The 27,940-nt window shown below is 49.0% G+C and overlaps 1 protein-coding gene across 1 annotated transcript in view; it reads left to right on the top strand.

Annotated features, from left to right (window-relative positions):
- LOC142578783 (synaptogenesis protein syg-2-like) overlaps positions 1–27,940 on the top strand; it is a 198,476-nt gene that overhangs the window by 145,163 nt on the left and 25,373 nt on the right. The window lies entirely within an intron of this gene.

Here is a 27,940-nt window from a genome sequence, read left to right as displayed (position 1 = left end):
AATCTCCCATGTAAAATCGGTGCTCGCAGTCTGCGCATACTATCACTGCCTGAGTAGGTTCAAACTCGGCCTCGCAGGAAAAGCAACAAATTGCTTTCGTTGTCATTGCTACGTATGCAACTTAATACGCTTCTACAAAGAATACAACAAGAAAGAAGGGCATAGAGGCAGACATGCAACACATAAGCACTGGTAGTAGTCTAATGGCAGCGGCAGCAGCAGCAATAGTATATACTCAGAAGGCAGCCGTACAGAAAGGTACCAACCTGCAAAAAGCAGAGCACAGGCTTAGATTCGGTGTTTTCCTGCCGCTGCTGCTGCCGCCGAATGCCGCTACGCCAGGACGAGCCGCCTTTATACTCGAGCTGCTGGTGACGAGCGCCACAGATGCGTGCAGGCAGTCCAAATTTTAGCTTCTTGTGCGCAGGCCAGGGCGGTGCGGAAGCTCTTTTGCATGCGCTTCGATGTGACGATAGGCCAAGGTCGATCTTCCCGACTGCAAAAAGCAGAGCACAGGCTTAGATTCGGCGTTTCCCTGCCCCTGCTTCTACCGCCGAATCTGTATTGTATTGTATTGTATTGTATTGTATTGCTCTGTATATAGCACCATTGTTGCTGTAAGGGGCCTGTACGAGCTCGTCTTATTTTTATCAATATGAACTTTATAGATACGGTTGATCCTACTTTCATGCCGCCCAATAAGAATTTTCTTTGTTTTAGTGACTTGCACCAACGTCATCCGTCAGCTGTGCCTTGCTCTTTGGACCTAGTCGTTTGATTGGCTGTATTGGGATTTCATCTGGTCCTGCTGCCATATTATTAGGGACATTTTCCTCTCCCTTTTCCCTATCAACGTTTTCTGCAGTACATTTTGAACTTTCAGGATTCTCATATGGGGGATTGGATCGAGTTAGGACTACGCCTGCTTCCTTGCCGAAGTTAACACTAATAACGCCACTCGTGTGCCGTAGCGCGTCGCCTCTTTCAAGTATGCAACCCTTTCCATCCTAAATAAACGCTTGCGAATTTTCAATCAGTGCATTTACTGCTTATACATGATTCCATAATCTTTCTGGTGTGCCTTTATCTCTTTTGCGAATGTCATGCACCCAACGTTAGCAGGGCCTTTGGCCTGTACAAACTGTATTAACTGCTCAGCGAGTGGTCCCCTTAGGTAGCTATATATTGCCTTGAATTTGGGAAGAGAGAAAAGCTTAAGGAATATATAGGCAATATGTACTGATAAACATGCATAGATTACTTGATTAGCCCTAGCAGGCTAGGGGACTATTCGTGACCGCCTCGTTCCGAAAGGCATGCCAATAAATCACTGCCACCAACACCACCACCAACACCGTCGTCGTCGTCGTCGTCGTCGTCGTCGTCGTCGTCGTCGTCGTCGTCGTCGTCGTCGTCGTCATCATCATCATCATCATCATCATCATCATCATCATCATCATCATCATCATCTTTATCATCATTGACATACTGCCGGTAAATAAAGCGCAGCATGTGGTAGGGGCAGAAGGTCGGCAGCCATAGGAGAAAGTTAAACACTACATGTGCCAGCGTATTCCAATCTACTGTTAGCATGTGCGGTTATCTCGGTGAAACTGGAACACATTGAGAAAATTCTTTGTTTCCAGGCGCCTTGTGTTACCTCGTAATGGAAAACAACGGAGAGAAGAGATAAGCCGACTAGCGGGAATAATAGGAGCCGTACATCAGGAATTCTCCTGTTCACATCGATCTGGCGAGCGCAGCGGAAGCAGGCAAGGTCCCGCGCGTTTTCTTCCGGCTTAGTGTCACCTGACGAAATGAAATGACATCACATGGGTCTTATCTCATCCTTGTACGAACTAAGAGGTATAAAGAAAAAGTCGGTCTTACGAGTTGCAGGGTTAAACTGCCTAAGTTATACCGACAATGGTCGGTGTTCTTCTGGCTTTTGTCATCCTTCGTTTGAAAACTTGCGTGTTTCCTCACTTAGTAGGTGCAAGTGTTTGCTTCCATTTCAGTTTTGCTCGAATTAATTTGATTTTTTCATCACATGTGTGTTTTCCTCACGTGTGCGAAGATTTTGCGGGTTACAGGTGTGCGTGTATATGATATATTGCGGGCAATGCTAACCTGTGATGCTGGGACTTTTCAAGCGCTGTCAAGCGAATGCTGTCCGTCAGGATTTCTCGACCCGTAAGCGGTGTGGCCACACGTAGAACCACGGCGTTCTGCTACTTATAACGTGTTCGTTGTCGATTCGACTCGAAACTAAGCGGCTGCATTTCCACATGAACGGAGCGCAGAGAGGCTTGCACACCACTCTTGGAGTGCTCGTTCAAAAATCTGAAGTACTCAAAAATATTACAGAGTCCTCCATGATGCCGTGTCTCTGATAATTCCGTTGTTGTTTTGGGGCGTTGAACTTATAATAAACAAATTAAACGCACTAGCGTCTTGTAATACATTCTTAATATCGTTCCACGTATGTTCCACTAAGCTAGTGGAACCTATGAGAAGCGAATGTCATTGAACGTCGACTTTTTCTTCGGTAGAAAGATACTTAAGAGAGTACGCTGGAAAAGGGGAGCATGCAGTTGTCCTTGCTTCTTGCTTAGACAGAAAAGACCGGTATTTGTTTCTGCCGCATTTGTCATGGCGGGAGGGCCAAGAAGCATAGATTGCTACAGCTTGAACATAATTCGGCCGACAGCTTTCTATTTTCAGTGCTTATTCCCGACAGCGATTTACTGGGCTTACTGCGTGAATTACTGCGAATTAGTGTGCCCCAGGGCTCTATCCTGGGGCCACTTATGTTTTTGGTTTATATTAATAATTAACCTAATTGTCTTTCTTCCACCATACGCATTCTGAACGCCGATGACACCACTATATTCACCTTTGATAAAGATATCTAATCTCTCGTTAATACGTTAAATGCTGAGTTAGAAAATATCCTAAAGTGGTGTGATGCTGACATGTTATCTATTAATACAACTAAGACTAAATTTGTTGTATTCTCTTCACATCAGCGAAACATACCATCCATTCCACTCATCACTTCTGGTCCTCACCGCCTTCCTCCAAGTTCATGTTCATCTTTCATTGGTACTCTGCTTCATTGCAATTTGATATATCATAATCATATCGCTCACATAACAAGAGAATAGCTTACGGTATGCGCATATGAATTGAAACACGCCCTTAGTTCACATGTACCACATTACTCTCACTTTACTACTTTTTTGTCCACTCTCACATTACTTATGGCATAATGTGTTGGTAAGCACATATAATACTCATATTGCGTCTCTCCAGTGGTACGGTTGGAACCTGGCACCACATGCAGAAAGGAATTTCGCCTGACCTTTTCTCGCCTTACCTCGTCGAAATGAGGCGTGACTGCTCCTGCTTACGGTTGGCGTCCCGCACCACGTACAGAAAGGGATTTCTCTCACCCGACCTTCACACACCTTGCCTCGTCGAAATGAAGCGTGACTTCCTAATTCGCCATGGCCATTTCGAGTGTCTGCCAGTCATGCGGAAACCCCGCAGTGTTTACAGGCCTCTTTTGTGTGTGTGCGTGTGTGTGTGTGTGTGTGTGCGTGCGACCTTAGAGGGACCCTTTCCTCGAACGGACAAAGTCTACGGGAGCACTTCCACAAACCAGCAACGCGCAAAAGAGTCGGACAAGCGTCTATAATTCCAGGAGGCGGGAAGGCCTCCTCCTTGCAGCAGGCTTTCTGTGCCGGTCACGTGACGTCGACGGAAGCAAGAGCCCTCCTCCTTGCACCAGGCTTTCCGTGCCGGTCACGTGACGTCGATGGAAGCAAGATCCCTCCCACGATTGGAGAAAGCCTATTTAAGGGGCTCCGAAAAGTACTTTTGATCACTTCATTCTCTTCTCTTCATTTTCACCAACCTTTGAATAAACCATGCAAGTTTCGCACTAGAAATCGTCTCGCCCTTGCTTGGTCGCCATGGTCTACCGATGCCTGCAGCCCGCCGACAACTCCACGCTACCCAATAAGTAACGTCGGTCGAGCTTCGATAGGCAGGCGCCGCTACAACTCTGCAGCCGTACGATACACTACCCTGGAGTGCACAAGAAACTGACTGGCAGCGATTGGGATACGGAACCCAGGAGACCCCAACTTGGACGACAACTACGAGATCGTAGCCTCTTCGTCCTGGTGACAACGTTCGGAAGGAAGGTGTCAGGATTCATGACTGCATATGGTGAGTGCACGGCTTTTCTTCACTGAGATATCACTTGGCTTTACGTATTTTCTGGAAAGTACAGTGCAGTGATTTTTTTCTTTAACCGTTGACGGAAGCTTTGAGTACGCCAAGGTTGTTATAGAGTGAAGAGTTAGCAGCGCTAAAGGCAGCCATGAACTTGAAGGCACTAAAGAAGCCGGAATTGTTGAGCTTGGCCAAAGAGTTGGGCCTGTTAGAGTTTGAGGGCGATCCCACCGCTGGCATCCAGTTGTTGGACCTGGAGGACAATCCCAATTGCTGTTCCCCAGATTTTGGACCTTGCCGTTGGGTGCGGGAGTTGGCCGAGGTTGAGGAGGACTTTGAGATGAAAACTGGAGGTTTATTTACATTATTTACAGTGAGAGTACAAAGAAATTAAGAGGCATAAAGTCATTACGGGCCGGCAGCAACTACTACGCTGCGGCCCGTGGCAAGACGCTCGAATGAGATGAATGAAGGAATGCTCCCTTGCTGCTCCCGGTCTCTGGCTTTTAAGCCCTTCGGTGTCTCGAAGTCACGTCACGTTCGGCCAATCGGCGAGCCCGCTCAGGCGACGCCATTTTCGGCCAATCAGCGAGCCCGCTCAGATGTCGTCATTTTCGGCCAATGGTAGGCGCCCGTGTGATTGTGTCACACCCGGCGCAGAGGGTCGCTCCTTCGGCTCCAATTGTCCGAGGGCTCACTTCTCTCTGCGGTATTGCCTTGCTGGCTTGCAAGCGCCGTCACAATAGGCGTATGGCGGCGATGTTCCAGTGCTGCAAAGCAGCTTTGCTCGGTACCCACGTTACCTGGAACCGTGCCAGGCTCCCGCTACACTTTCGGGAAGAGTCAAGCAGTGAATAGCTCCACCTGCGCCGCACGAGGTGGGGGACGCCAACTTATTTGGACGTGCGGCGCCTCGGGAACGTGGTAGATGTGCTTCTCCGCTCCTTAATTAGCTGTGACGCGATTCGATGTGGTCTGGTGAACTCGAAGTAGGCTCAGGAAAAGGTCCCCTATCTAACAGGCCTCCAAATTGCCGAATCAAAGAGAAAGCCGGAGATCATTGAGGCGATCGAAGCGATCGGGGCCGACGACGATGAACTGACGGAATGCCTAGAGAGCATTGCAGAGGAAGAGCGTAAGCGCCTAGAGGAAAAAGAAGAGCGTGAACGCCTAGAGGAAAGGGAAGAGCGTGTTGCACCTGACGCACTCGAAATGAAGCGCCTAGAGGTTGAGCTCTTGAAAGCTCAAAATTCTGAAAGACCTAGCCCAGAGGCACATGAAAGCGAGCCCAGAATGACAGACTTGATGGCAGCCTACGCCGTAGGAGGGGGCATAGGTCTTTTTCTGTTACAGTTTGAGTGCACGTGTGAGAAGGCAAAATTCGCGAGAAACACGTGGCCGCAACGCTTGCTTAGGTTACTGCCACGTGAGGTAGCTGATATCATTGCCCGCATGGGGAAAGAAGAAGCAGAGGACTTCGATGAAGTCAAAGCGAATCTGCTTAAAAAGTATAGATTATCAGCGGAAGCATTCAGGCGAAAATTTAGGGAAGTCGAGAAGACCAAAAGCGAGTCATACTCAGATTTTGCATACACCTTGGAGGTAAACCTGAAGGAATGGCTCAGAGAAGAGGGTGCACTCGGCGACGCCGAAAAGACAATGCAGTGCGTTGCTTTAGAACAGTTCTACCGCCGGCTGCCAGTAAACATCAAGTATTGGGTTCAGGATAGGCCAGGCGTAGACACTGCTTCGAGAGCGGCCGGTCTCGCTGAGGAGTACGTAACTCGCCGTGCGGACGAAGGCGGCGAAGCTCCTAAGGAGGAGAAGAATAAATGCAGACCCGACAAGCCAAAACGATGGTCAAAGTCGAGTCGGTATAAAACAAAGGAAAGATCAGATTCAGGGAAAAGTAGTGACGAGGACAGCGAAGGAGAAAAGGAGTCACCCGAACAGAGGGCAGAAAAGCAAAAGAAAAAGGCTTTCGAGGCCAAGAAACCAGTAGTTTGCTACAACTGCCGGCAAGGCATATCTCCGTGGGATGCAGAAATCCCAAACTAGTGTTGATGTCACTAACTAGTAACGCGGAAAATCTGAAATTGCTAGAACCGTACATTCGAGACCTCGTGGTAAACGGCAAACCGTGCAGGGCGCTTCGCGACTCGGCAGCCACAATGGACGTAGTGCACACGTCGTACGTAGAGGAAGGCCAGTTCACGGGAGAATGTGCTTGGATAAGGCAAGCCGTGGAAACCTCCAGTGTTTGTCTCCCTGTGGCCAAGATTCGTACCGAAGGCCCTTTTGGAGTACTGGACACTGAAGTTGCCGTCTCGGCACATCTCCCGCCTCAGTATCCATATTTGTTTTCAAACAAATCTGAGGATTTGCTGCGACGCAGAGGGATCGGGTTTAGTGAAGGGACAGTGCAAGCCTTAACTCGTTCCAAGGCAAGGGAACTCGCGGCCAAGGCAGTGTATGAATGTCTAGTGGGGGAGGAAACAGGTTTTGCAGAAGATTCGTCAACCAGCATCAAACAGGACAGCCCTATAGGGGATAATGCGGAAAGTGCACCAGCTAAGGAAAAGGTCAGGAAAGCAGCGGAGCCTGAAATGTCTCTCGAGGCAGAATGCAGAAAGTTATTGAACGTAAGCCCTGCCACAATGATCGCTGAGCAGGAAATACGTAAGGCACTAAGCAATGCTGAGCATTACTATGACAGGACGGCTCGCACGCGGTGCTTTAAAGTTGGGGAAAAGGTAGTAATCCTGAAACACTCGTTGAATAATCAACCTGAGGAGGTGCCTGTCGACATTCCAGAGTTAACATCCGTGACGGAGGCCAAAGATATTCACGAGACCATTGACAAGCTAGTAGAGCAGGCGGAGTTGAATCCCAATCAGAGGGCCGAACTGAGGGACCTCGTGTTTGAATTTAAAGACGTATTTTCAGACACGCCGCACAGGACCACTGCGATCGTTCACGATATCGAGTTAACCTCATCGGACCCAGTTCGTTCGACAGCTTATTGCGTTTCACCTCGTCAGCGTGAAGTCATGGCCGCTGAAATAAACAAGATGTTAGTGCTAGGTGTAATCGAGCCAGGAGAGAGTGATTATACCCCGACTCTTATCATAGTTGAGGTTGAGGTTCCAGGAAAGCAGGCGCGACCATGTATCGACTACCGCAGGCTCAATTTAATCACGAAGGAACAAACTTATCCAATGCCGCATATCGAGGAAAGGCTTGAGACAGTGAGGAGTTCTAATTTCATCTGCACACTCGATTTAGTCAGAGGGTACTGGCAGGTTCCGTTGACCGAGAGGGCAAGCAGGCTTGCGACGTTTATTTCCCCGATGGGAACCTTTCGTCCGAAAGTCCTGAGCTTTGGATTGCAGAATGCGCCATATTGTTTCTCTAGCCTTATCGACCAGGTGCTACGAGGAATGGACGACTTTGCACTTCCCTATCTCGACGACATAGCAATCTTTTCTTCATCTTGGGCGGATCATATGCAACGCCTGCGAACCGTGCTGTATCGTCTACGAGAGGCCAACTTAACTGCTAAGGCTCCCAAATGTCAATTAGGGCGCGCGGAGGTAGCTTATCTAGGTCATGTAATAGGGCAAGGTCATCGTCGGCCTTCCGAGGTTAAACTGACCGCAATAGACAACTTCTCGCAACCACGCACCAAGCGGGACATCAATTCATTCCTTGGCTGGGCAGGTTATTACCAAAGATATATTCCGCGGTATTCCGAGATTGCGAGTCCTTTAACTGATGCTCTCATAAAAACAGAACCACAAATGGTAAAGTGGGATGACGCAAAAGAAAAGGCTTTTACTATGCTGAAGAAACCATTAACGAGTCAGCCAGTGTCGAACGCGCCCGACTACTCTAAGCCATTCATTCTTCATTGTGATGCCAGCGACAGGGCTATGGGGGTGGTGCTCTGTCAAGAGAGAGACGACGAGAATGAACACCCTGTACTGTACGCCAGTAGAAAGCTTTCAGTTCGTGAGGAAGCATACAGTGCATCAGAAAAAGAACGCGCCTGCGTAGTATGGGCGGTGCAGAAGCTAGCTTGCTATATCGCTGGTTCAAGGTTCACCATAGAGACTGACCACTGTCCCCTCACATGGCTGCAGTCCATGTCTACGAAAAACGGCCGTCTTTTGCCCTAAGCTTGGCTCTTCAACAGTACACCTTCGATATTCGCTGCAAGAAGGGTAAGCTTAACGGCAATGCCGATGGTTTGAGTCGTTGCCCCTAGAGTAACGAAAGCCTCATGCTCAGCCAGGTTCCCGTGGCATTCTTACGTTCGTTCAGACGTCTTTTTCCGAAGTGTTGTCGATTGTTAGCTGATTTTAATAACCACGTCTTAACGCTTTCAAGAAATGGCTGTTTTCAGTGTTCAGGGGGGAGGACGCGCGTAAGGAATGAGAAAGGTGTAGCGGGTTTTCTTTATTTTTAAAAGCCGGGTGGTGTCTTGGAGGAGGGTGGCCTTGTGCTCGCTGCTTTGTAGTTGTGGGTCCGGCACTGTTCTGGCGTGATTGCTTGCCCACGCAGGCGACGAAAAGTTGCGAGACCTGCTTGCAAGACCAATTTCACCGGACCGGACCAGGGAGAAAAGTCACAAGAGCGCCACGAGGACTGATGACAACTTCCAGGAATCTACCAGCTATGAACTAAGGGTTCGTCACCTCTAAGGGGAATTCTGCTACTGAAACGCCGATCCCTCGCAAAGCGGCTGCTGGCACCTGCGCGTCGGGATCTTCCTGCCCCGCCGAAGATGCTGTTACGGTTGGCGTCTGGCACCACGTGCAGAAAGGAATTTCGCCCGGCCTTTTCTCGCCTTGCCTCGTCGAAATGAGGCGCAACTGCTCCTGCTACGGTTGGCGTCCCGCACCACGTACAGAAACGGATTTATCTCACTCTACCTTCACACACCCTGCCTCGTCGAAATGAAGCGTGACTTCCTAATTCGCCATGACCATTTCGAGTGTCTGCCGGTCAGGCGGAAGGCCCGCAGTGTTTTTGCAGACCTCTTTTGTGTGTGTGTGTGTGTGTGTGTGTGTGTGTGTGTGTGTGTGTGTGTGTGTGTGTGTGTGTGTGTGTGTGTGTGTGTGTGTGTGTGTGTGTGTGTGTGTGTGTGTGTGTGTGTGTGTGTGTGTGTGTGTGTGTGTGTGTGTGTGTGTGTGTGTGTGCGCGCGTGCGTGCGACTTTAGAGGGACCCTTTCCTCGAACGGCCAAAGTCTACAGGAGAACTTCCACGAATGAGCAACGCACAAAAGAGTCGGACAAGCGTCTACAATTCCAGGAGGCGGGACGGCTTCCTCCTTGCAGCAGGCTTTCTGTGCCGGTCACGTGACGTCGACGGAAGCAAGATCCCTCCTACGATTGTAGAGAGCCTATTTAAGGGGCTCCGAAATGTACTTTTGATCGCTTCATTCTCTTCATTTTCACCAACCTTCGAATAAACCGTGCAAGTTTCGCACTAGAAATCGTCTCGCCCTTGCTTGGTCGCCATGGTCTACCGGGTGCTTGCGGCCCGCCGACCATGCCACGCTACCCAATAAGTAACGTCGGTCGAGCTTCGATTGGCAGCCGCCGCTACAAGTCGGCCGCAGTACGATACGCTACCCTGGAGCACGCAACACCAGACAGTTCAGAACCGAGCTATAAGATTAATTACTTGTAGTCCACGCTTTTCTAATGCCAATTCCCTACTACACGAGAATAACATCCTTACCATTTCTGGACTCACTAAATACAACCTAGGTAGTTTTTTCTATAGATTTGTGAATAATGAGCTACCATCGATCTCATTTCCACCATCTAACCTGATGATTCATAGTACCACTAGATTTGCGCTGATTAATAATTTTAGTTTACCAAGAATCCGCACTAACTATGGTAAACAGACTGTGAAATTCACCTCCGTATCAATGTGGAACACACTTCCTTTCATAATGAATAACGCAAGATCTTTATCACAATTTAGAAGAGAATAAAAATGAATTTATTATTGACAGATTAACGAGAAGGTTTACTCTATTCTGTATTTGTTCACTTTTGCATTTTTTTCTTTTGTTTCTTTGTTGTAAATAAACTGTTGGTATTTTCTTCCATACACACATTTTCCTGCTACCGTGACATATGCTAAACCTTGTTATTATTTGTAAAGTATTCTGTATTTTGTTCTGTAACCATTTTTTTCTTGTTGCTTGTGTACTGCCTTAGTATTTGCTGCTGTTGCTTTGAGGTGCTAGGTATCATAACTGTTCTCGCACAGAAGGTCCCGATACAGTCTTTGACTATGGGACTTCCTTCTGTATACTGAATACTTGTAATCTGACCCAATTTCTAATAATAAGTTCTGATTCTGATTCTGAAAGCACATGATCCAGAACTGGAGCGTTACTTGTGGCTCTTGCCACAGCAGCAGGTGACAGGAGTTGCGGATATGCCTCCTCCAGCATGAATATTTCAGCAGGCCGAGGCAATGTGGTGCTGTCGTTGGGCCGCAGCAGTCCACCAAGAGCATCCACATGACTGAGCTCTTTGCTAGGCTTGTATAGAAATTCATATTTGTAAGCGGAGAGCTTTAGAGCCCGTGTCACCGTGTCGTCGTTTTATACGTTCTTTTGTCCTCGTCTTATGTTGCGCTGTAACGAACCTTGCTTTAGAGCCCATCTGAATAATTGACGCGAAGCTTGTATTAGAACAGTGTTGTTGGTTTCCAACAGTCCAAGCAGTAGCTTCTGGTCCGTGTGTGCTTCAAACGTGTGCCCTACAAGTACTGGTGTAACTGATCCACCCAAACACCAAAGTCAATACCTCCTTGTCAAGTTCGATGCAATTTTGTTTCGCTTTTGACAAGCTGCTCGAGGCCAAAGGGATGGGATGTTTTCTGCCATCAGCATTTTTGTGCGCCAGAACTGCTCCTATACCATAATGTGATGCGTCACAACTGATGCACACAAGCCTGTCAGGTTGTAAATGCACGAGAATTTGAACTGAAGTCACCAAGCGCTTGCAGGCAGGCAGTGGACACATCTTGCGGTTCCTGTCCCCACTCACATTTCTTTCTATCACAAAAGATCAAATGCTACGGGTGGAGGAGTGCAGAAAGATTGGGTGAGAAACACCGATAGAAATTGACAAGTCCGAAGAAGATTTGAAGTTCCTTGACATTTTGTGGCTCAGGGGCATGCAGAATGGCTGCCACCATGTCAACGTTCGGGGAAATGACCTTCTTGCTGATGATGTGCCCAAGATATTCAACTTGTGGCACAGAAGAAGTTACACTGTTCGAGTTTCAGCTTGAGGCCAGATTCTTGAAGTTTGCCAAGCACAGCACGGAGGTTGCGAAGGTGCTCAACATCGTTTGCACCGGTGACGAGCATGTCATCGAAGTAGACTGCTACATGTGGCGGTCCCCTGAGTCACATGATCTTGCACATGGGGTTGCGTTGATGTTCAGCTAGTTGGTTGGATCGACAGCAGCTGTAACATAAATTAGGTCTTGGTGGCGGGGACACGTCCTGCCTGTGTCCCAGGTCGCCGCAGGTTTGGCAGTACTGTACTGTCTTCTGGTATGGTAGGCATCTGATTTGGGCTCCCTCTAGTTTTACGTAAAATGAGACATGCGGGCCTTGAAAGAAAATGATCACAGATGTCGATCTTCCCAGCATTCTGGCTCTGAGGACTTCGTATCCGTCTGCTCGCAACATTTCCAGTGGTCATTCCACTCTCATTCCTGGTATTAGGCCGCGTATGACTCCCATTAATGCTTCTGCCAGGGTTTTGATGTCTGAGGTCAGGCTGAAGTTGGTTCCGTGCAACTGCATGGTTTTGATGTTTGGTAGGACTTCGAAAGCGACGTCATTGTCCGGAGTGTTCGCTGTGACGAGATCTTGGTTTCTTTGCACTTGTGTTGTAGCTTTTGTACGGAATGCTTCGGGGTTCATCTAGCTTGTGCTGGCTAAGGCATAGGTGATTGCTATTGTTGACCACATTCAAAGTTGCAGTGTAGGTTGTGGTCGATAGATAACTTTTCAGCCCTTTTCCGCCAGTGGTGGTGGCCGGTACTTTTTCTTGTTGACTGCGTCAGTAGCGTGTTTCCTTAAGTCCTTCACGTTCCTCTTTTCTGCTTGGTTTCCAGGTTGTTCATTGCATGTCTGGCTTGGGCGCGCTCCAGTGTTTTGCTCCTTCGCCAGTTTTTTTTCCTCCTCCTTACTTGCTGACAGATGTTCTGTGTCCCGATCGTTCGTCCACTGTTTGCATTGAAGGCTGTTTCCACATAAATTTCACCCCTCCCGTTTCCTCCACGTGCAGTTGGTTCGGTTGTTGCATGCATTTGCTCAGCCATCCTATGTGTGCTAGAACGGGCACGTGGGTCACGAGATACGAAGCTTCGTCCCGAAGACCGGGAACAGGCATGAGGCGCGTCACCGAGGCGCGTGGCCTCGGTATACGAAGCTTGGTCAACGTCAGTAGGCCCAGCTCGGCGGCACCGCTTTGATACTTTCAGGAAAAGTAAATCCGTCAGAAATTAACTCACGCAGTTGCTAGTGGTCTCTCTGGATGCAGCTTCTCGAGATGCGATGATTGATGCAAACGTTCTGGTGTTTCAAGGTGGCAACGCGGCGGAATTTCCTGTTGTAACGGGAGCACACGCAGAGCAAGTCCGCTCGGTTGGCTTCTTTGCGGTTCCACAGTCCCACAGAACTAGAAGAAAGATAAAAATTGCGGCGCCCGTAGTACAGCATGGGATTAACGTTGTTGGTTATAGGGTCTACATGCATCATTAAAGAGAGATTATAAGAAATAAATATGCCTAGACATTTATAACAGGACACAGATTCAAGGTTACTAGTATTACCTTGATATGAGGACAGTGTAGTATTACGACGAGAAACACGCACGTACTTGTATTTGTTAATGTTTAGTTCCATGTTCCACGTGTTAGCCTAGTCAAGATCATGATTGATATCGGGCTGAAGAACACCTATGTCAGAGTAACAGCTAATTTCGCGTTATATGACATAGCCGTCTGCAAAAAAGGTAAGTTGATGAACATACCCTATCATATAAGTCGTTGATATAAATGAGAAAAAGCAAAGGTCCTAGCACAGAGCCTTGTGACACGCCTGATTCAACTGCAGAAGTGAAGGAGGAAGTGTTATTAGCTTTGAGTAGCAGTTAACGATCGCTCAGAAAAGAGCCATTGTAGAACGTTAGGATCAAGGTTCAGTTTACCTAATTAAAAAAGAAAGAAACAGCCGATGAGAAACCTTGTCAAACGCTTTTGAAAAATCTAGGAATGTGCAGTCGACAATGTAACTCCTGTCAAGTACGGAATTTAAATCATGTGCAAATGGTAAAAGTTGAGTTTCACAAGAAAATGACTTTCCGTGCTGATCTGTAAAAAAGGCGTTCGAGTGTAAGAATGATGCAAGGTGAGAGTCAATGACATATTTCATAAGTTTACTTGAAATTTACGGGAGTGAAATTATTACAACTCTTGCAGCAAATTATTTATGCAAGTGCTCCAGAATGTCATAAGTGTTTTTTAAGGAGGGCGTAGAATTCACCTAGTTGTACTGCAACAATTATAACAGCCACTGAATTCAAATTTCATTTAGAAAAAAGCTTGGAGGACGCGATGAAGCTTCGCCTTTAAGAGTGCAACGCGACAGCGTTATCGGGTCCCGTTGACGCCGACACCGACTCCGGATATTCTGCGACACGGGGCCCGATAGAAAACTATCATGTACCGATCCCGGTGGCAGTGGCAGTGCAGTGATTACTGACTCGTAATCCCTTAAGGCAGAGGCTACAACCAGTGAGCCATCAATGGCTCATACTCCCGTAAGCATGGAAAAGGTGTTTGTATTTGTTTTTCTGTGTAAAAGAATGATGTTTTCTTGTATATTCGAATTATTTTCTCATGTATTCAAATTGCAATCCGACGCTATCATGTGTGTACACACACACACACACACACAGATATATATATATATATATATATATATATATATATATATATATATATATATATAGGTTGCGTGTAAATTAGACTTTACGAATTTTCTGACACATTTTACTTTGAGAAGTTAACTTAGTTCATTAACGCCTCTGTACCACGCGGAAGGCCTGCGTGATTGTGGTTCGGGATGATTTTTTCTGACGGACGCCGTCGGCGGCGTTGTAGGCGGACGCCGTAGGCGGGGGGGAGGGGAGGCATTATTTTTGATGCACTTGTGAAGTTAAGATAGCATAGGTGAAGCAAGGGCTTTACTAAAAGAAATCTAGACAAGTGCTTGAAAGCATTATTGTGGGCAACGATATAAGTGTGCAGGCTAAATACAGGCAACTGAAGTTCTTACTGCAACTTCTCAAAAAAGACAGGGCCTGAATTGACAAAACGCTTCATTTGTAAGAGCTCTCTGTTACAGGCCAGCTTCCTTCGCACCATCGTAGCCATCGGCAGAAAGCGGTTTGATAGGAGGATGAGAAAATAACTTTATTGCGTGTCCTGCGAGTTGGTGGGGAGGGCCAAAGACCCTGCTTAGGGGACGGCCAGGAGTTCGTGGGTCCTGGCGGCTTCCTCGGCACAAAATTTCTTTCTACTCCGTTCGATGGAGTTGAAAGAAATTTTGTGACATATATTTTGCTCGAAACAAACGTTACGCGTCAGTGCACAGTCCTTATTATACAGTAATCACCCCATAGGAAGCGTTCTGGAACCATTCAGAAGAGAGAGAGAGAGAGAGAGAGAGAGAGAGAGAGAGAGAGAGAGAGAGAGAGAGAGAGAGAGAGGTATTTATTATGATAGAAAAGCTGAGGGGTCGGCCTGAATCAATGTTCTCACTTGCTACTCGGCGGTGGGGGAAGGGGAAAAGGGTGTTGACAGAAAAAATAGAGAAGACGCTAATTACGAGGATAAAGATGGTGGGGAAAATCTTGCACGCTCCTAGACTCTTCCAAGTCTCTTGTTCAGTCCGCTCTCGTACAAAAATTTGTTGAGAGACTATCAGGCTGATGATGAGAATCAGGCAAAGGTCCCAATAGAATCTTTTCAGTTAATGGTCCAACGACAAATTTGGACAAGATGTCTTTCATCGATTTTCGCTGTACATCAAATCGCCGGCAGATGCACAACAGGTGTTCTGTCGTCTCAAGAATACCGCATTCTTCCCAATTCAGACTTTCCGCCCAGCCGATGAGATGTAGGTAGCGCAGGGCGTAGGCCATACCTAGTCGTAATCTGTGGAGCAGGCTCGCATTACACCTTTTCATGTTCGTTGGCATCCGTATTTTCACCTCCGGGTCGAGTTCGTGAAGGCGGTGATGGCGATGATTTGGCGAAGCCCAATACATTGCGGTATTATTGCGCAGAAGTCTGTACACCAGGGCATTAGTGTCTGGCCGTGAAATTGGGATGGAGACTGGCATGGCGTTAATGTGGGCCATCTTCGCCTCTGCGTCGGTGAGCTCATTTCCATGTAAGCCATAGTGTCCCGGAATCCACTGAAACCTTATGCAATAAGGTTTTCTGTTTTACCATAGGCCCACTCTGCCACAACCGGTAACTTTCTACGGCAGAATAGCCCTGGGCATCGTCGCGCGTGTGGCAATGCTATTACGCTCAGCAAGGCGATTAGGTGAGGAGCTCCAAACCTTAGATGAACGAGGCAAAATGAAATTTTTGTTATAACTAGACAGAATCACGGAGAAAAAACAATGACTGGACGCAAGGAAAGCCGGCCGCTCCAACGCAAAAAGCTCTTTCGAAAAAAAAAAACGAGAACAACGCTAACGGCAGCCATGTTTTCTTCACTATAATATAATGGATAGTCGGGCTTGTTTGCATTTCATCACAGGGAAATTGGAAAAAAGGATAAATGAGCCGACAACTCCCCGTATCGTTCGTTAACTTTTAAAGGGAAGGACAAGCCCAAGGCGCTGGAAAACACGACATAACAGCGCTGCAGCACATCGAAAGCAAGGTGCTGGCATGTCGTTAAAGTAAGGTGCGGATACAACGTTGTTAAGTCGGATTGGGCTGTGTGCATAGTGGCAACTCGGTGCTGCCATGTGTACAGGTAGGGGTAAAAATCTATGCGTTGAAGTAGGTGCGAAAAAAAAAAAATCTCCAGTGGCGATATAGGGGTGCGATGTATGACGTCATTTATCATGACGTCGCACCTATTTGAGGCCCCCTATCCATAACCGAAACCGCGTTCACTACATTGCATAGGGTTATTCCGTTTCACACACGCTTACACTTTTTTCCACTTTGACAATCCTAATGTTAACGAATTAAAAGTAGAATACTTCATCAGCCTGGGCGCGCAGCCTGGATTTCAGATGTGGTAGGGGTACCTGTAGTGTGCGTGACCAGCAGTGTATTGTATTCAATGGCTGTAAGCTAAAACTGGGCTGACATTCGACGTTATCGTGGAACCCAGGTCCAGTAAACTTTTCGCCCTGCCTATAGCATGCTTGGGCCAAAGTTCTGGTAAGTTGCGACCTATATTTGAATGTTTAGTTGAGCTTTAGGGCGTTTAGTGGCTGTCGAGAATATCAATTCATTGTGCGAAGCCTGCGAAATTTCAGCTCCATGCTACGTCAAGTTGCACGCGAATAACCAGCTCACTACATGTCCTAGCTTTTTTTAACGCTGCAGGGTGTGTGGGGGACGTAGCTTGGCTACTTGATGGGTTCTGTGAAAACGCAAACAAGAGAAAGAAGCCTATCCACACCGAGGGGAGATCACCTTCGTGCTTCGCAGGCCGAATTCCCGTAAGCCCTTAAGCCTCGTGGCAAGGGGGCGAGCTAGTAGGCGTCGACAAGCCCGACAAAACAAGCGCGGACATCGCAAAGGAGGTCGACTTTCCTTTCCTTCACAAACCACACCAACCATGATATGCCACTTCGAAGCACTTAGCACGGCGCTGGCGTAATATGTGGTAGCTTTGCACCGTTGCGAGGAGTACAGCGCCGCCTGCTCACGGAGCGATATGGTCACTGAGGAACGTCATACGGCTGGCCTGTACTCTACTGCGCAAGCCTTTGTGCGGAGCACGTCAACGTCACGTGGAAGTGAGCTCGCACTAAGCTTAGGAACCCATTGGTGTGGATATGGGCAAGACGACGCGTCCCAATTCGGCACAACTGAGCGGGAAAGCGCTGAGCCGTTGAATCCAGCGTCTGACACAGACCGGGAAATATTAGAGGCTTCGTTTATATATATGTATGACTCAAACGATGTAGCGTGTCCTTCCTTCCCGCTTATTCACACTGCGTGATTCCGAATGTCTGCTTCGAACAACGTTACTGAGATTTCTTGTCAACAGGTAGCAGAAAGCGGCGTTATGAACAAAGCGGAGGCCAGAAATTATCGCTCAACTCGCTCCTTGACGCTGAACACTGCTTCAAAGAGGAACGAAGAAACTACCAGTGCCGCTAGCAAGCATGAAACATCGATGTATGTTCACCTCCCCAAAGTAAAACGTGTCTGAGCTAGACAATTAATAAATTGTGTTTCGACGAAGCTAAAGTGACATTTAAGAGCATCGTTGAGTGAGCTTTCTTATAAGTCCTTGTTCTCATCTCGATCGTGACCTGTACATGCTTCTTATTAAGGTTCATGGTCTGTTAGATAATACGTGCAGGCTGCTGTTTAACAAAGCACTTCTTTCGTTTTCTCGAGTCCTTCACTGAACCTTTGACATCACCAGGAGCGCCGTGGGATACATGCAAACATGCTAATTAGCACGCTTCTCGTCTGAAGGGCGCTCAATGCAACTTTTAGTCGCCATGTTTTGAGCTCTTCTAGCGCAAAAGGAAATGAAAAAAAAGGGCATAGGCACGTGTGTGATCGCAAAGAGTGCACTTGCCTGAGCGACACAAAGGGAATTGCGCTTAATCGCGTTTTATGGAAATCCTATCAACAAAACGATAATAAGAGCAAGCTCATCCCGGTCGTTTCTTTCTTCTATGGCAACGTGTGAATGGCCGAGGACACACACACACACACACACACGCATGCACGCTTTCTTTCCCGCCTCGCTCGATTATGACAGTTGAAAACGCCATTATTGCGCGCCTTCTCACCATTTTTGTTGGACTTAAGCGCTGTTGTATTAAATATGAAATGCTTTCAGCTCCCGTTGCTGATGACCTTGAAGTGACCTTGAACCAAAAGCCAGAGCCGTTATCCAGGCACTCAAAATAGAATGTCTGGCCAAGTTGCGAAAACAACACGAGATCCTCCGCACAACCAGTCTAAACTTACAAAAATGCGGTCTGTGGCCTCCAAACCTTTGTATAGAACCGCATTACATACGCTAGTTGCTGCGGAAACAAGTTACGAAAGATATTGGTTCCGAGTTCTTTGAAGTCTTTGTTCACAATATCACTCTAGCTGTAACTTCTAGTACGATGAACATTTATTTGTCATTTCCAAACGCGACGTTCAAAAGACAGATACAAGGCACCATACACTTCATTGTCACCTTTTGGCGCTGAGCGCTGAACGCCAGCGGTCCGTGAGTTCCGCGGCGCGGGTTCTTGCGCCGCCTCGCGAGATGGCACCACGATGCGTGATGCCTCATTTAGGCGCTTCTACCCGCCGCGGTGGCTAAAGGGCCGTTTATAGTCCGACCTAACGCCCGCGCGCGCGCACGCTACGTCACGTCGGCGAAAACGAGCCCTCTATTGGCGGCGAGGAGTTACGGAGTCGCCATCTATCGGAAGCGCCTCGCTGGCGTAGTATGAGAGATTACGTGGCGCGCTCCTCATAGGTTTTGCTGTCAGCGCTCACAGAAAACACCTCGCGTGAGCTCTCCCGGACATTTCTGCAAGTACTTTCGACATGAGAGAAGTTTCTTACTGTCTAAATAATAATCTTGGGCAAACTGAAAGCACACAATCGTTTACAGACGCTATCTCTTTACCGAATACGTACAGTGAACGCCACTCCGCGCGGTCGCCGCGATGGAGTCTCCCGAACTGGCTTCTTGCGTGAAAGGTAGGTAAACGCTGAGAGCAAGCTATGTGAAATATGTTCTTATAGCGTTTGTATAACTAAATGGAGCGTAATAGAACGAAGCCTCAATGCAGCAATCGCGCAGATTCGCAGCGACCGACTGCGCGTCTGCATGCTTGTCCGCGCACTGTTTCGCTTTCTCCGCGCGCGCGTTTTCGCACCGTGCCATGAGCTTTAGGCAGCAGAATATGAGCATTTTACAGTATACAGCAACCATTGTTGCGTAGGCGCTATCAGAGCTGTTCAAAAATGATTTCATTGTAGAGACTTCGACGCCTACGGGGACTGTAATGTGCCGTCGCGACGATTCAATCTTTTTTTTTTCTTCTAAATTCTTTGACCTTTCAATACCATTTCTCGAGTTGCGTCGCACTGTATGTTTATCAGTGTTCTCAGCGTGCAATTTCCCGCTGCTCCTTTTTTGTAATCCGGTGCATTAATTCATAACACAAACATGACCATATGCCATGCTTCATTTAAATGTGCTTCTTACCGCTGCCTTTCCACTCCACTGAACTTGCCAGTATCTATAGCATCGACAAGTTCATAGACCAAACCGTCTTTGCATTAGTCGGGCAGCGGACTCGGCCGAGCGTCTCAGTGCGCGTTTTCAGAACATCGCAAACCGGGCGCCGTAGCAGAAATCTTCCTCGCGTCTGTGCTTGCTGCATACCCGAGTTGTAGCCGATGACTGTTTACCGGTTTTATGTTTCGCGAGCCAAGCTTCACGCAGCTTCTTGTCCTGCGGCTACGTGTAAATAAGGCTGACACCGGCCTCCGTTACGAGCGTCCGACCCTGCGGCACCGAGCAGTAGCCTACCATGTTGCGCGCCTTCAAAGACAGCCACTACCTATTGTAGTGCTTTCAAGCGTTGTAAAGGAGACACTCGAAGCGGGAAAATTTCGCCACTAAATGAGGACCGCAGCGTACGAGCGAATTTAAACTCGTTTCCGGCTCGCTTCGGCGCGCCCGAAGCAGCCGACGCGGCCGCTATGTCCACGTGATCCCTCCTAGCACGACACGCCGATGGTGGCGCCAGCTTTTCCAGTGGTGGAGCTCGAGGCCAATAGTCGGGCGCACCGGCGTAGCCAACGTAACCGGCGGCTTCCGACGCGCCCCGACGGGCCCGGCGCTGATATGACTCCTGAGCCATAGACAAGAACGGCACCGAGAGCGGCGCTGCTGCGCCGGCGTTGAGAGCGCCGCAAGCGAAGCAAAATTCTAATAGCGGGTGGTACCCCTCTCCCATCTCTCGTTCGCACCGCCTTGATTGCCTCTTGCACTGCGCGTGTTTGGGCACGTTTCGTACCGCGCGCGGTGTGTGCCTACGTGTGTGTGCGTGGACGTTTTATTCGAAGGACGATGTACAGTCTGTTTCACAGTTAGAAAACTCGGAGCGCATTGCATCGCGATGCGGCGAGCGCTTGAGTCAGGCGGCGGCAGCAGCTCGCGCAGGTGGTCGAGGGGCGGGATCTTGAACGGCGTCGTCTGCTACGGCGGTGCGCGCTGGCCGCATTGTCGGGAAGCGTTCTACTGTCAGTTGCAGTGCGCCGATCTCGTCGTTACTGCGTGAAATGAGCCGGTATTCTTTACTAAGCGTTGTGCGACGCCCACTGATACGCCTCGAAGGTAAGTTCATTGCTGAAAGGTGCAGGGCAGTCATAGACGACGTACTGATTCCATACATTCTTAACGGCCCGTTCCTGGAGGGCGACTATATATTCTAACGCGATAGGTCGCCGATCCACACTGCTCGCGTTGTGCAAGAACTGCTGGAAGAGCGCGCAGTCACTCTCTTGGATTGGCCGCCTCAATCCCCGGGCGCCAACACCATTTAAAATGTCTGGGGCTCGTTGAAAGTATCGCTGGCGCACCATCCCCTCTATCAGACGCCCGAGGATACGCTTCGATCCACCATCTTCAGTGTCTGAGAGGTGATGCGAATGAGCACATCCCTGATCAAGTCATTCTACACTTCACTGCCTTCCAGGATGAGCGCTGTCATCGCTGCCGGCCGCTGTGGACATGACGAGATACTAACTGAAGTTCGGAGCGTGGCGTGTCCAGTTCCCCGCCGGCGGGTGGGGTCTGTCTGGTGTAGTGAATGATTGTCAAGAAAAATCACTTCCAGCTCATTGTCTTAACCTAAAACATTCCTTTAATCGTATCCGTTTGTTTCATCGTGTTCGACCCCCATATTTATCATTGTTGAGTGCTTTGTTTTCTTTTCGAGTCAAATAAAGACTGAGCACGTTCCGCGCACATCTTGGTGCGTCTTGTCACTGCTTATTACGGTAGCACACACAGTGAAGAAATATACGTGCACGCGCTCAGTACCCCGGCCTTTCGAAAGAACAAACCAAGCATGCTGTCAAAAGAAGTTTGTGGAACTCCATTATCGCCAATGCCTTCATTGCCTCGGAGTTTGGCTTCCCACAACGTTTAGTAAAGAATATAAGCTCAGCTCCCGCTGTACCGATGAAATCGGTGCACTGCCCCTGACAGTAGCACGCTTCCCGACAATGCGGCCAGCGCGCGCCGCCGTAGCAGACGACGCAGATCACGACTCCGCCCCTCGAGCGTCTGCGCCTGCTCGAGCTGCTGCCACCGCACGACTCCATTGCTTGCCGCATCGCGATGCAATACGTTCCGAGTTTTCCCCTAAGTGTGAAACAGACTGTACACGCTTCTATTTACCTTTAAGAAGATCGATACGATTGACGATTATTTTTATGGTTGCAAAAGGGCAGCGTCTGTTTAACCGTGTAAGTGACGCTGAGCAGGTAATTGTAAACGACATCGTATGTGCCGCTGGAAAAATCGTCAGCACATACGATGCGGCACATACGAGCTAAAGTCATTTTTGCAGTGTCTCACAATGTTTGCTACAAATCCGTGTTGTCTCTGATGGAGACAACGGACTTCCATCGACACTGTGCGGAAATAAACAAAATATATCGCTGCATAGCACATTTACGATATGCGCACACAACTTTACCTACTACGTCCCCTACAATATGGAATAGAGGCAGCAATGTAGACAGCTTGGCCATTTTTTAACAGTGCTCAAGAGATGGAAGTCGAAAGTATTAGTAATCATTCCTGCTTCTGCAATGCCGGCGCGACCAAGACACGGGCGTCTATCGTCCAATAACTCAATCGATCGGTGCAGTGGTGAAGCGAGAATGAACTCCGGTCATGTTCAATGCATCGTGCACATATTCAATTTCTCGGCACGCGTGAACTTCAGCCACTGCTAGCGCATACAACAGAAGTGGTTTCCATTCTTGGGCAGCGCACACACAAACGAAGCACGAGAAACAAGACAGGACAAGCGCTCGTCGAACGCTTCGTTTGCCAGTTGCTTACTTCGCTCGGCGCACCGCAGTAATCCATGTCTGTCGTCTGCTTTTTTTCGTGCCATTTTCTTGTGAATTGGCAGAATATATCACTGGTGGCATCAACCCTTTCGTGTTTACATTGCGGTCGTGACAGTTAACAACACAATAATTTCCGGTCATCCGAAGAGGCGCTGTCGCAAAGAAGAGACGTTGCGCGCGCAGCGCGTACTGAACGCGGGCGCTCCGGCCAAGGGAAGCGGCGGCGGAAACCTACACCCGTTGGAGATGAAATCGTTCCGCCAGGGGAGAAACGAGCGCTGGCGTCTAGGATGAAACTTGGCGTGCGGTCGTCTATTCGCGCGTCGGAGTCGACGGAACTCTCGCATCACAATGCATTCCGCGAGAAGAAAAAGGCGCCACCACAACTCCGCAGACGGCTTTTGCGGACGGCGCGCGACTTGGCGAACGTTCTGCGCATGCTCCGAAGATAGCAGCCGCCGGCGCGCGCGTTGAAGTATAGGGGGGATGGCATCTCGGCTGGCGCAGCGCAACTGACGTAGCGTGACTGACCGTGAACGACGCTCGCCCGCGCGCCGATAACGTCGGACTATAAACGTGCCTTTAGCGGCTATGGTGTTGCGCTGCTAAGCACGAGGTCGTGGGGTCAAATCCCGGCCGCAGCTGCCGCATTTCGATGGAGGTGATGAGGGCACGTTAAAGATCCCCTGGTGGTCAAAATTAATCTGGAGTCCCCCACTACGGCGCCTGTCAATCAAATCACGCTTTTGGCTCGTAAAACCGCAGAATTCAATTCATTCTTCGTCTAGCTAGGCAGTGCGCTCTGTCTCTCTGGCGTATTTCGCTGCCTGTCGTGCGGCCTTCAGCCGGTTTTCTTCTTCTAGCTGGGCAGCGTCCATATTGACCAATGCACACATGGTGCGGTGTGGTGTGGTGGGGTGTGCCGTTGCGAACACGACCTACAGCCATTTTAAGATTGTGGCTAGTATCATCTCCAAGCAATCTGTTTTGCTGATTGCCATTTCATGCTTACACCTACTCTCGATTACGGAAGAGCCAGCAACTCTTTCCGTAATTTCTATGGCAGCATCGCACTGCAACCTTTTCTATAATTGCAACTGAAACAAAGCAAACTGCCCGCAAGGCCACTTAGGAAACAGTTACGTTTACAAGTGGAAACATGGTGACTGTGTGCACCTGGCGATCTCTTAGAAGCGTAGCGTTGCGCTTGGAATACATGGCAAAAGAAGCTAAGAAGGCTAAAGATGCCTCAGCTTTCCTGTACTTATGGCGAACGAAGATTAGCGTGCGTGCTTCGTTGCCTGCTTATAGGAGTGCAACGAGAAACGGATGCGTAGGAATACAAGAAAAAGAAAACATTAACGATGTTTTCGTGCAAGGTGGTTATGTGGGCCAACATGTAGTGAACGGAGATCTCCTAACCTCCTTAGCCAGCATTACTCTGCTTCGACGCTCGCTCATTTCGGCGCATTTTGAGCAGGCTACGTGCCAGCCAGGCCTGTCCGTCGGAGCGTTGCTTAAAGCCGTTTGGCGCCTCGGTCGACCCGAGCGGCGTTATTCAAATCGGTGGACTTTTCGCGCTGTCGCTGCGGGCGTGGTCTGTGATTAATGCTCAGTAGGCGCTGCGCTACGACGCAGCGTTTCGCAGCGGTACTCTTGGCGATGCTCGAAGCGCTTTTGGCGAACGCTCGTTTGTGCAGCTACAACACAGAGGAGCTCTTCTGTGCTGCCCTCAGAATGTACTCAAGTTTGTAACGTGCTTTGGTGACAATACTTGTGGAGTTTTCTCGTTATCCCTTAGTGCTTTATGAAAAGCCACCCTTAGGCTTTGCGCTCCGCCGCACTAATTCTCTTTACCTTCAGCTATATAACTTGCAGGCAGACAGATAGAAAGAACAAGTAAAAGAGTGAACAGTCACACTTGAAGAGGCTTAAGAAAGAAGTTGGGTTCGTGCAAAGGAGCGGCTTGCTACGCAGAATCCAATTTAAATTCAACCTTTCCTTTGTTTTCTAGTAGCTTCGACATGGCATCGGTTTGTTGCCTCGTTATTAATAACGTCAGAACAGACTTTCCATGAGGAACTAGCTAACTGCAGGTGCATACTGCTTTATGGGTGCGTCCATGTGTTCAAGCGTGCTGGCTTTTGTTCGGCTTTGATTCTTTTTCTTCTTCACCTGGCGCTAAGGCGTGAAGTTCGCAATGGATACACTTTGTTCTTGTGGACTCCCGTTGTCAGCGACAGACGGTTCGCGTTCCCGCGCGTAGTTTTTTGCATTACGCGCCGTCTCTTCTTCATTCGTGTTGTTTAAAGGTGTCGTAAAAGCCTTGGATCCGATATATATGGGATTGATGATGGCGCGCACGTGCCTCAGTTTGGCACGTGCTCGATCCGCGTTCACCTCGGGTATACATAGACGAGTTACAGCAAAACAACCGCGTATGATGACCTTTTCGAACGAATAGAAACACCTGATGAGGGCTCTTCGAAAACTGCACTTACGTGTGTTCAGGCGGGTCTCGCAGGTAAATAGAAATCGACGTGAACACTCATGAAAGCAATATTCTAAAACAAAAGATGTGCTCTTGCTGGCCCGATTTACCGTCAGTAATGATGTGTGCCCTAATTCAGCGCCACAATTCTTGGCGAAAAAACAAAGAAAAGAAAAGAAAAAGAAGAAACTCACGTGTAACACGGTAGCAACGGCGCGGGCTCGGCGCTCTCGTTCCCGATCTCGAGCTTGGCGAATCACTTGAGGATCCTATGAGGTCCTGCTTCCTCCATGGCATTTCCCTGCAAAGGATGTTTTATAGCGCTCTCGTTTATTAATGTGAAAGCATTAAAGGGCTCATGAAGCGCAAAATCCGGCGTTGTCGGTGGGTCCAAACGATGGTATAAGAAAGGCTAGGAGCCCTCAACTACGAGTTAACTGTGCCTTAATTAACACCCATGGTCGTGGGTTCGACTACCACCGAAGGTCGGGGGTTCGTAGCCTTAATTAATCCAAAGGTCGTGGGTGCGAACCTCGAGACACCTCCCACAGAACTGTCCGCAGGTGTCGTCGGCGTATCCACAAATCCGCATGTCACCAAGACAGCCCCATCTCTACTTCGTCGACGCGTACATTTCACCGTTCCATCTGGCCGGGCGTCCTCTAGTGCCTCGAGCACTGCACGGGCCCGGGCCGACTCGAAAGCCCGTGACCGGCTCGGTTGCGAGCCGGGCCGTCCGAAGCGTTTTAGAGCGCAGCTCTTTGGCGTCCGTTCCTGGGTTTCGCGTCGTCGTCGGCGTCGTCGTCGGCGTCGGCGTCGTCGTCGGCCTCGTAACCAGCTCCGCCCCCCTTTCATCCCCCCAGCGCTAGCAGCGACCGACTGATACCGCTGGATGCCGCTGACGCCGCCAGAGAGTCAAGATAACGTGACTGCATAGAACACCGTCGCCGCCATGCAGAAAGAGGAGGAAAGGGTCCCCCCCCCCCCTGTTCTTGTGTGGCGGATAGCTGGGGTTGACTCACTATCGCCGTCAGCGGCATCAGTCAGTCGCTGCTATCTCTTCCCTCCTCCCTTTATCGTGTTGTCCGCTTGCTGCGCGCGCTTCTGCCCCCATCGTTTGCCGCTGGGTGTACACGCCGCCCCCCTCCGCTTCCGCTTACTGCTGGTTGCTCTCGACGGCGGCGATGAGCCTCCGCTTCGGCGGCGCGAACTGCAGGGTCTTCTCGGCGGCGGCGATGAGCTTCTGCTTCAGCCTCGCTTACTGCTGGTTGCTCTCGACGGCGGCGATGAGCCTCCGCTTCGGCGGCGCGAACGGCAGGGTCTTCTCGGCGGCGGCGCTTAGCCTCTGCTTCCCCCACGGCTGTGACAACCTCGCGAGGCACTTGTATAGATCTCGTCTTTGAGAATCAAGCATTGGTGTACCAAGTCGAACATATATCAGTCTATTTCTCCGACCACAAAGCTTCCTTCATGACTGTCAAGAACTGTTAGTGGAGTCTTTGTTAAAGGAATACGTGTGAAAAATAAAAAAAAAATTATGTGATAGCGCATACATGTGTTGCTCGATTTCTTTGCCTCAATCTATCCAAAAGGTGAAACAGCTTATTTGCTGCGCTCAAATTTCGCATTAGGAAGTAACGTAATCGTCGGTAATTTTTTTTTGGTAGGCCCTGGCTGGGCCCGGGCCGGACTCGGGCTTGAAGGCACGGGCGTGGGCCAGACTCGAACCCGCTCATTAAAGGGCCTTCGAGTTGGCATTCTGTGCCAAGCCGAAGTGACACGTGCAAAGAGCTCGCTCTCGTAAACCTTATCAAAGAAAATATAAAAGAAAAATAACGGATGAACTTCTAATTATTTCCCACAAGAACGAACATTGTTTCGGCTTAATTAAGGAAAAATAAATTACACAGAAACCTATCTTGCAACCATTTCCCTGCTACCGCTTTTGCGATTGCACTATTACTAATCTCAATACTGTCAGATTATTTTAGCGGTAACGCAAGAGCTGGCTCTCGCTATTTGTGGGCTTATTTTATGCTGTATGCTCATCAATTCAGCTGTCTGTGTGAATGTGTCACATTCCCACGTGCTCAGTGACCCAAGTTAGTCCGATGGTTGGTTTTGAGCCCTGTTACATCCGCACAGCAGCCGGATGCGCTACCCATTCCACAACGGACTACCCAGTGACCCAGGTAGGCGGGAACACAGTTGGATAAAGGCCCACATAGATATATATTCGGCCCCTAGAAAGCGCGTGAAATACCCTAGGAATGCTAAAACATTGAAAACCCAGACTCCGAGGACTCTGCAATTACTAAGAATTGAATTCTAGGGTGTTATATGGTCAAAACGGTGGTATGATTGTGAGGAACGATGTAGTCGAGGACACCTGATTAATTTCGACCAGGAGTTATTTAACGTGTACCTAAATGTCAGTACACGAGCTTTATTTCGTTTCGCCCCCATCGAAATGCAGCCTCTGCGGCAGCTTTAGGACCCACGACCTCGAGCTCCGCATCGAAACGTCATAGCCACTTGGCTACCTCGGTGGGGAATACAATTACTCTGGACAGCACTTAGCAGTTCTCGATTCTTTGATGCGAATGGAGATTTTGGTGATGTTATACATAACTTAACGGAAATCCTAGAATATAGAGTGAAAAGAAAGGGAGAAGGCCGGGGTGTAAACCAGAAAAGTGTCAGGTTCGCTGCCGTGCGCTTGGAGAAGGGACTAGAAAGGAGAGAAAGGGGGGGGGGGGAAGGAGAGAGGT

The sequence above is a fragment of the Dermacentor variabilis genome, chromosome 4, assembly GCF_050947875.1.
Source record: "Dermacentor variabilis isolate Ectoservices chromosome 4, ASM5094787v1, whole genome shotgun sequence".
In the NCBI taxonomy this organism is placed as follows: Eukaryota; Metazoa; Arthropoda; class Arachnida; order Ixodida; family Ixodidae; genus Dermacentor; species Dermacentor variabilis.
The sequence above is the reverse complement of the archived record's forward strand: the minus strand, read 5'-3'. Positions and strand labels throughout refer to the sequence as shown.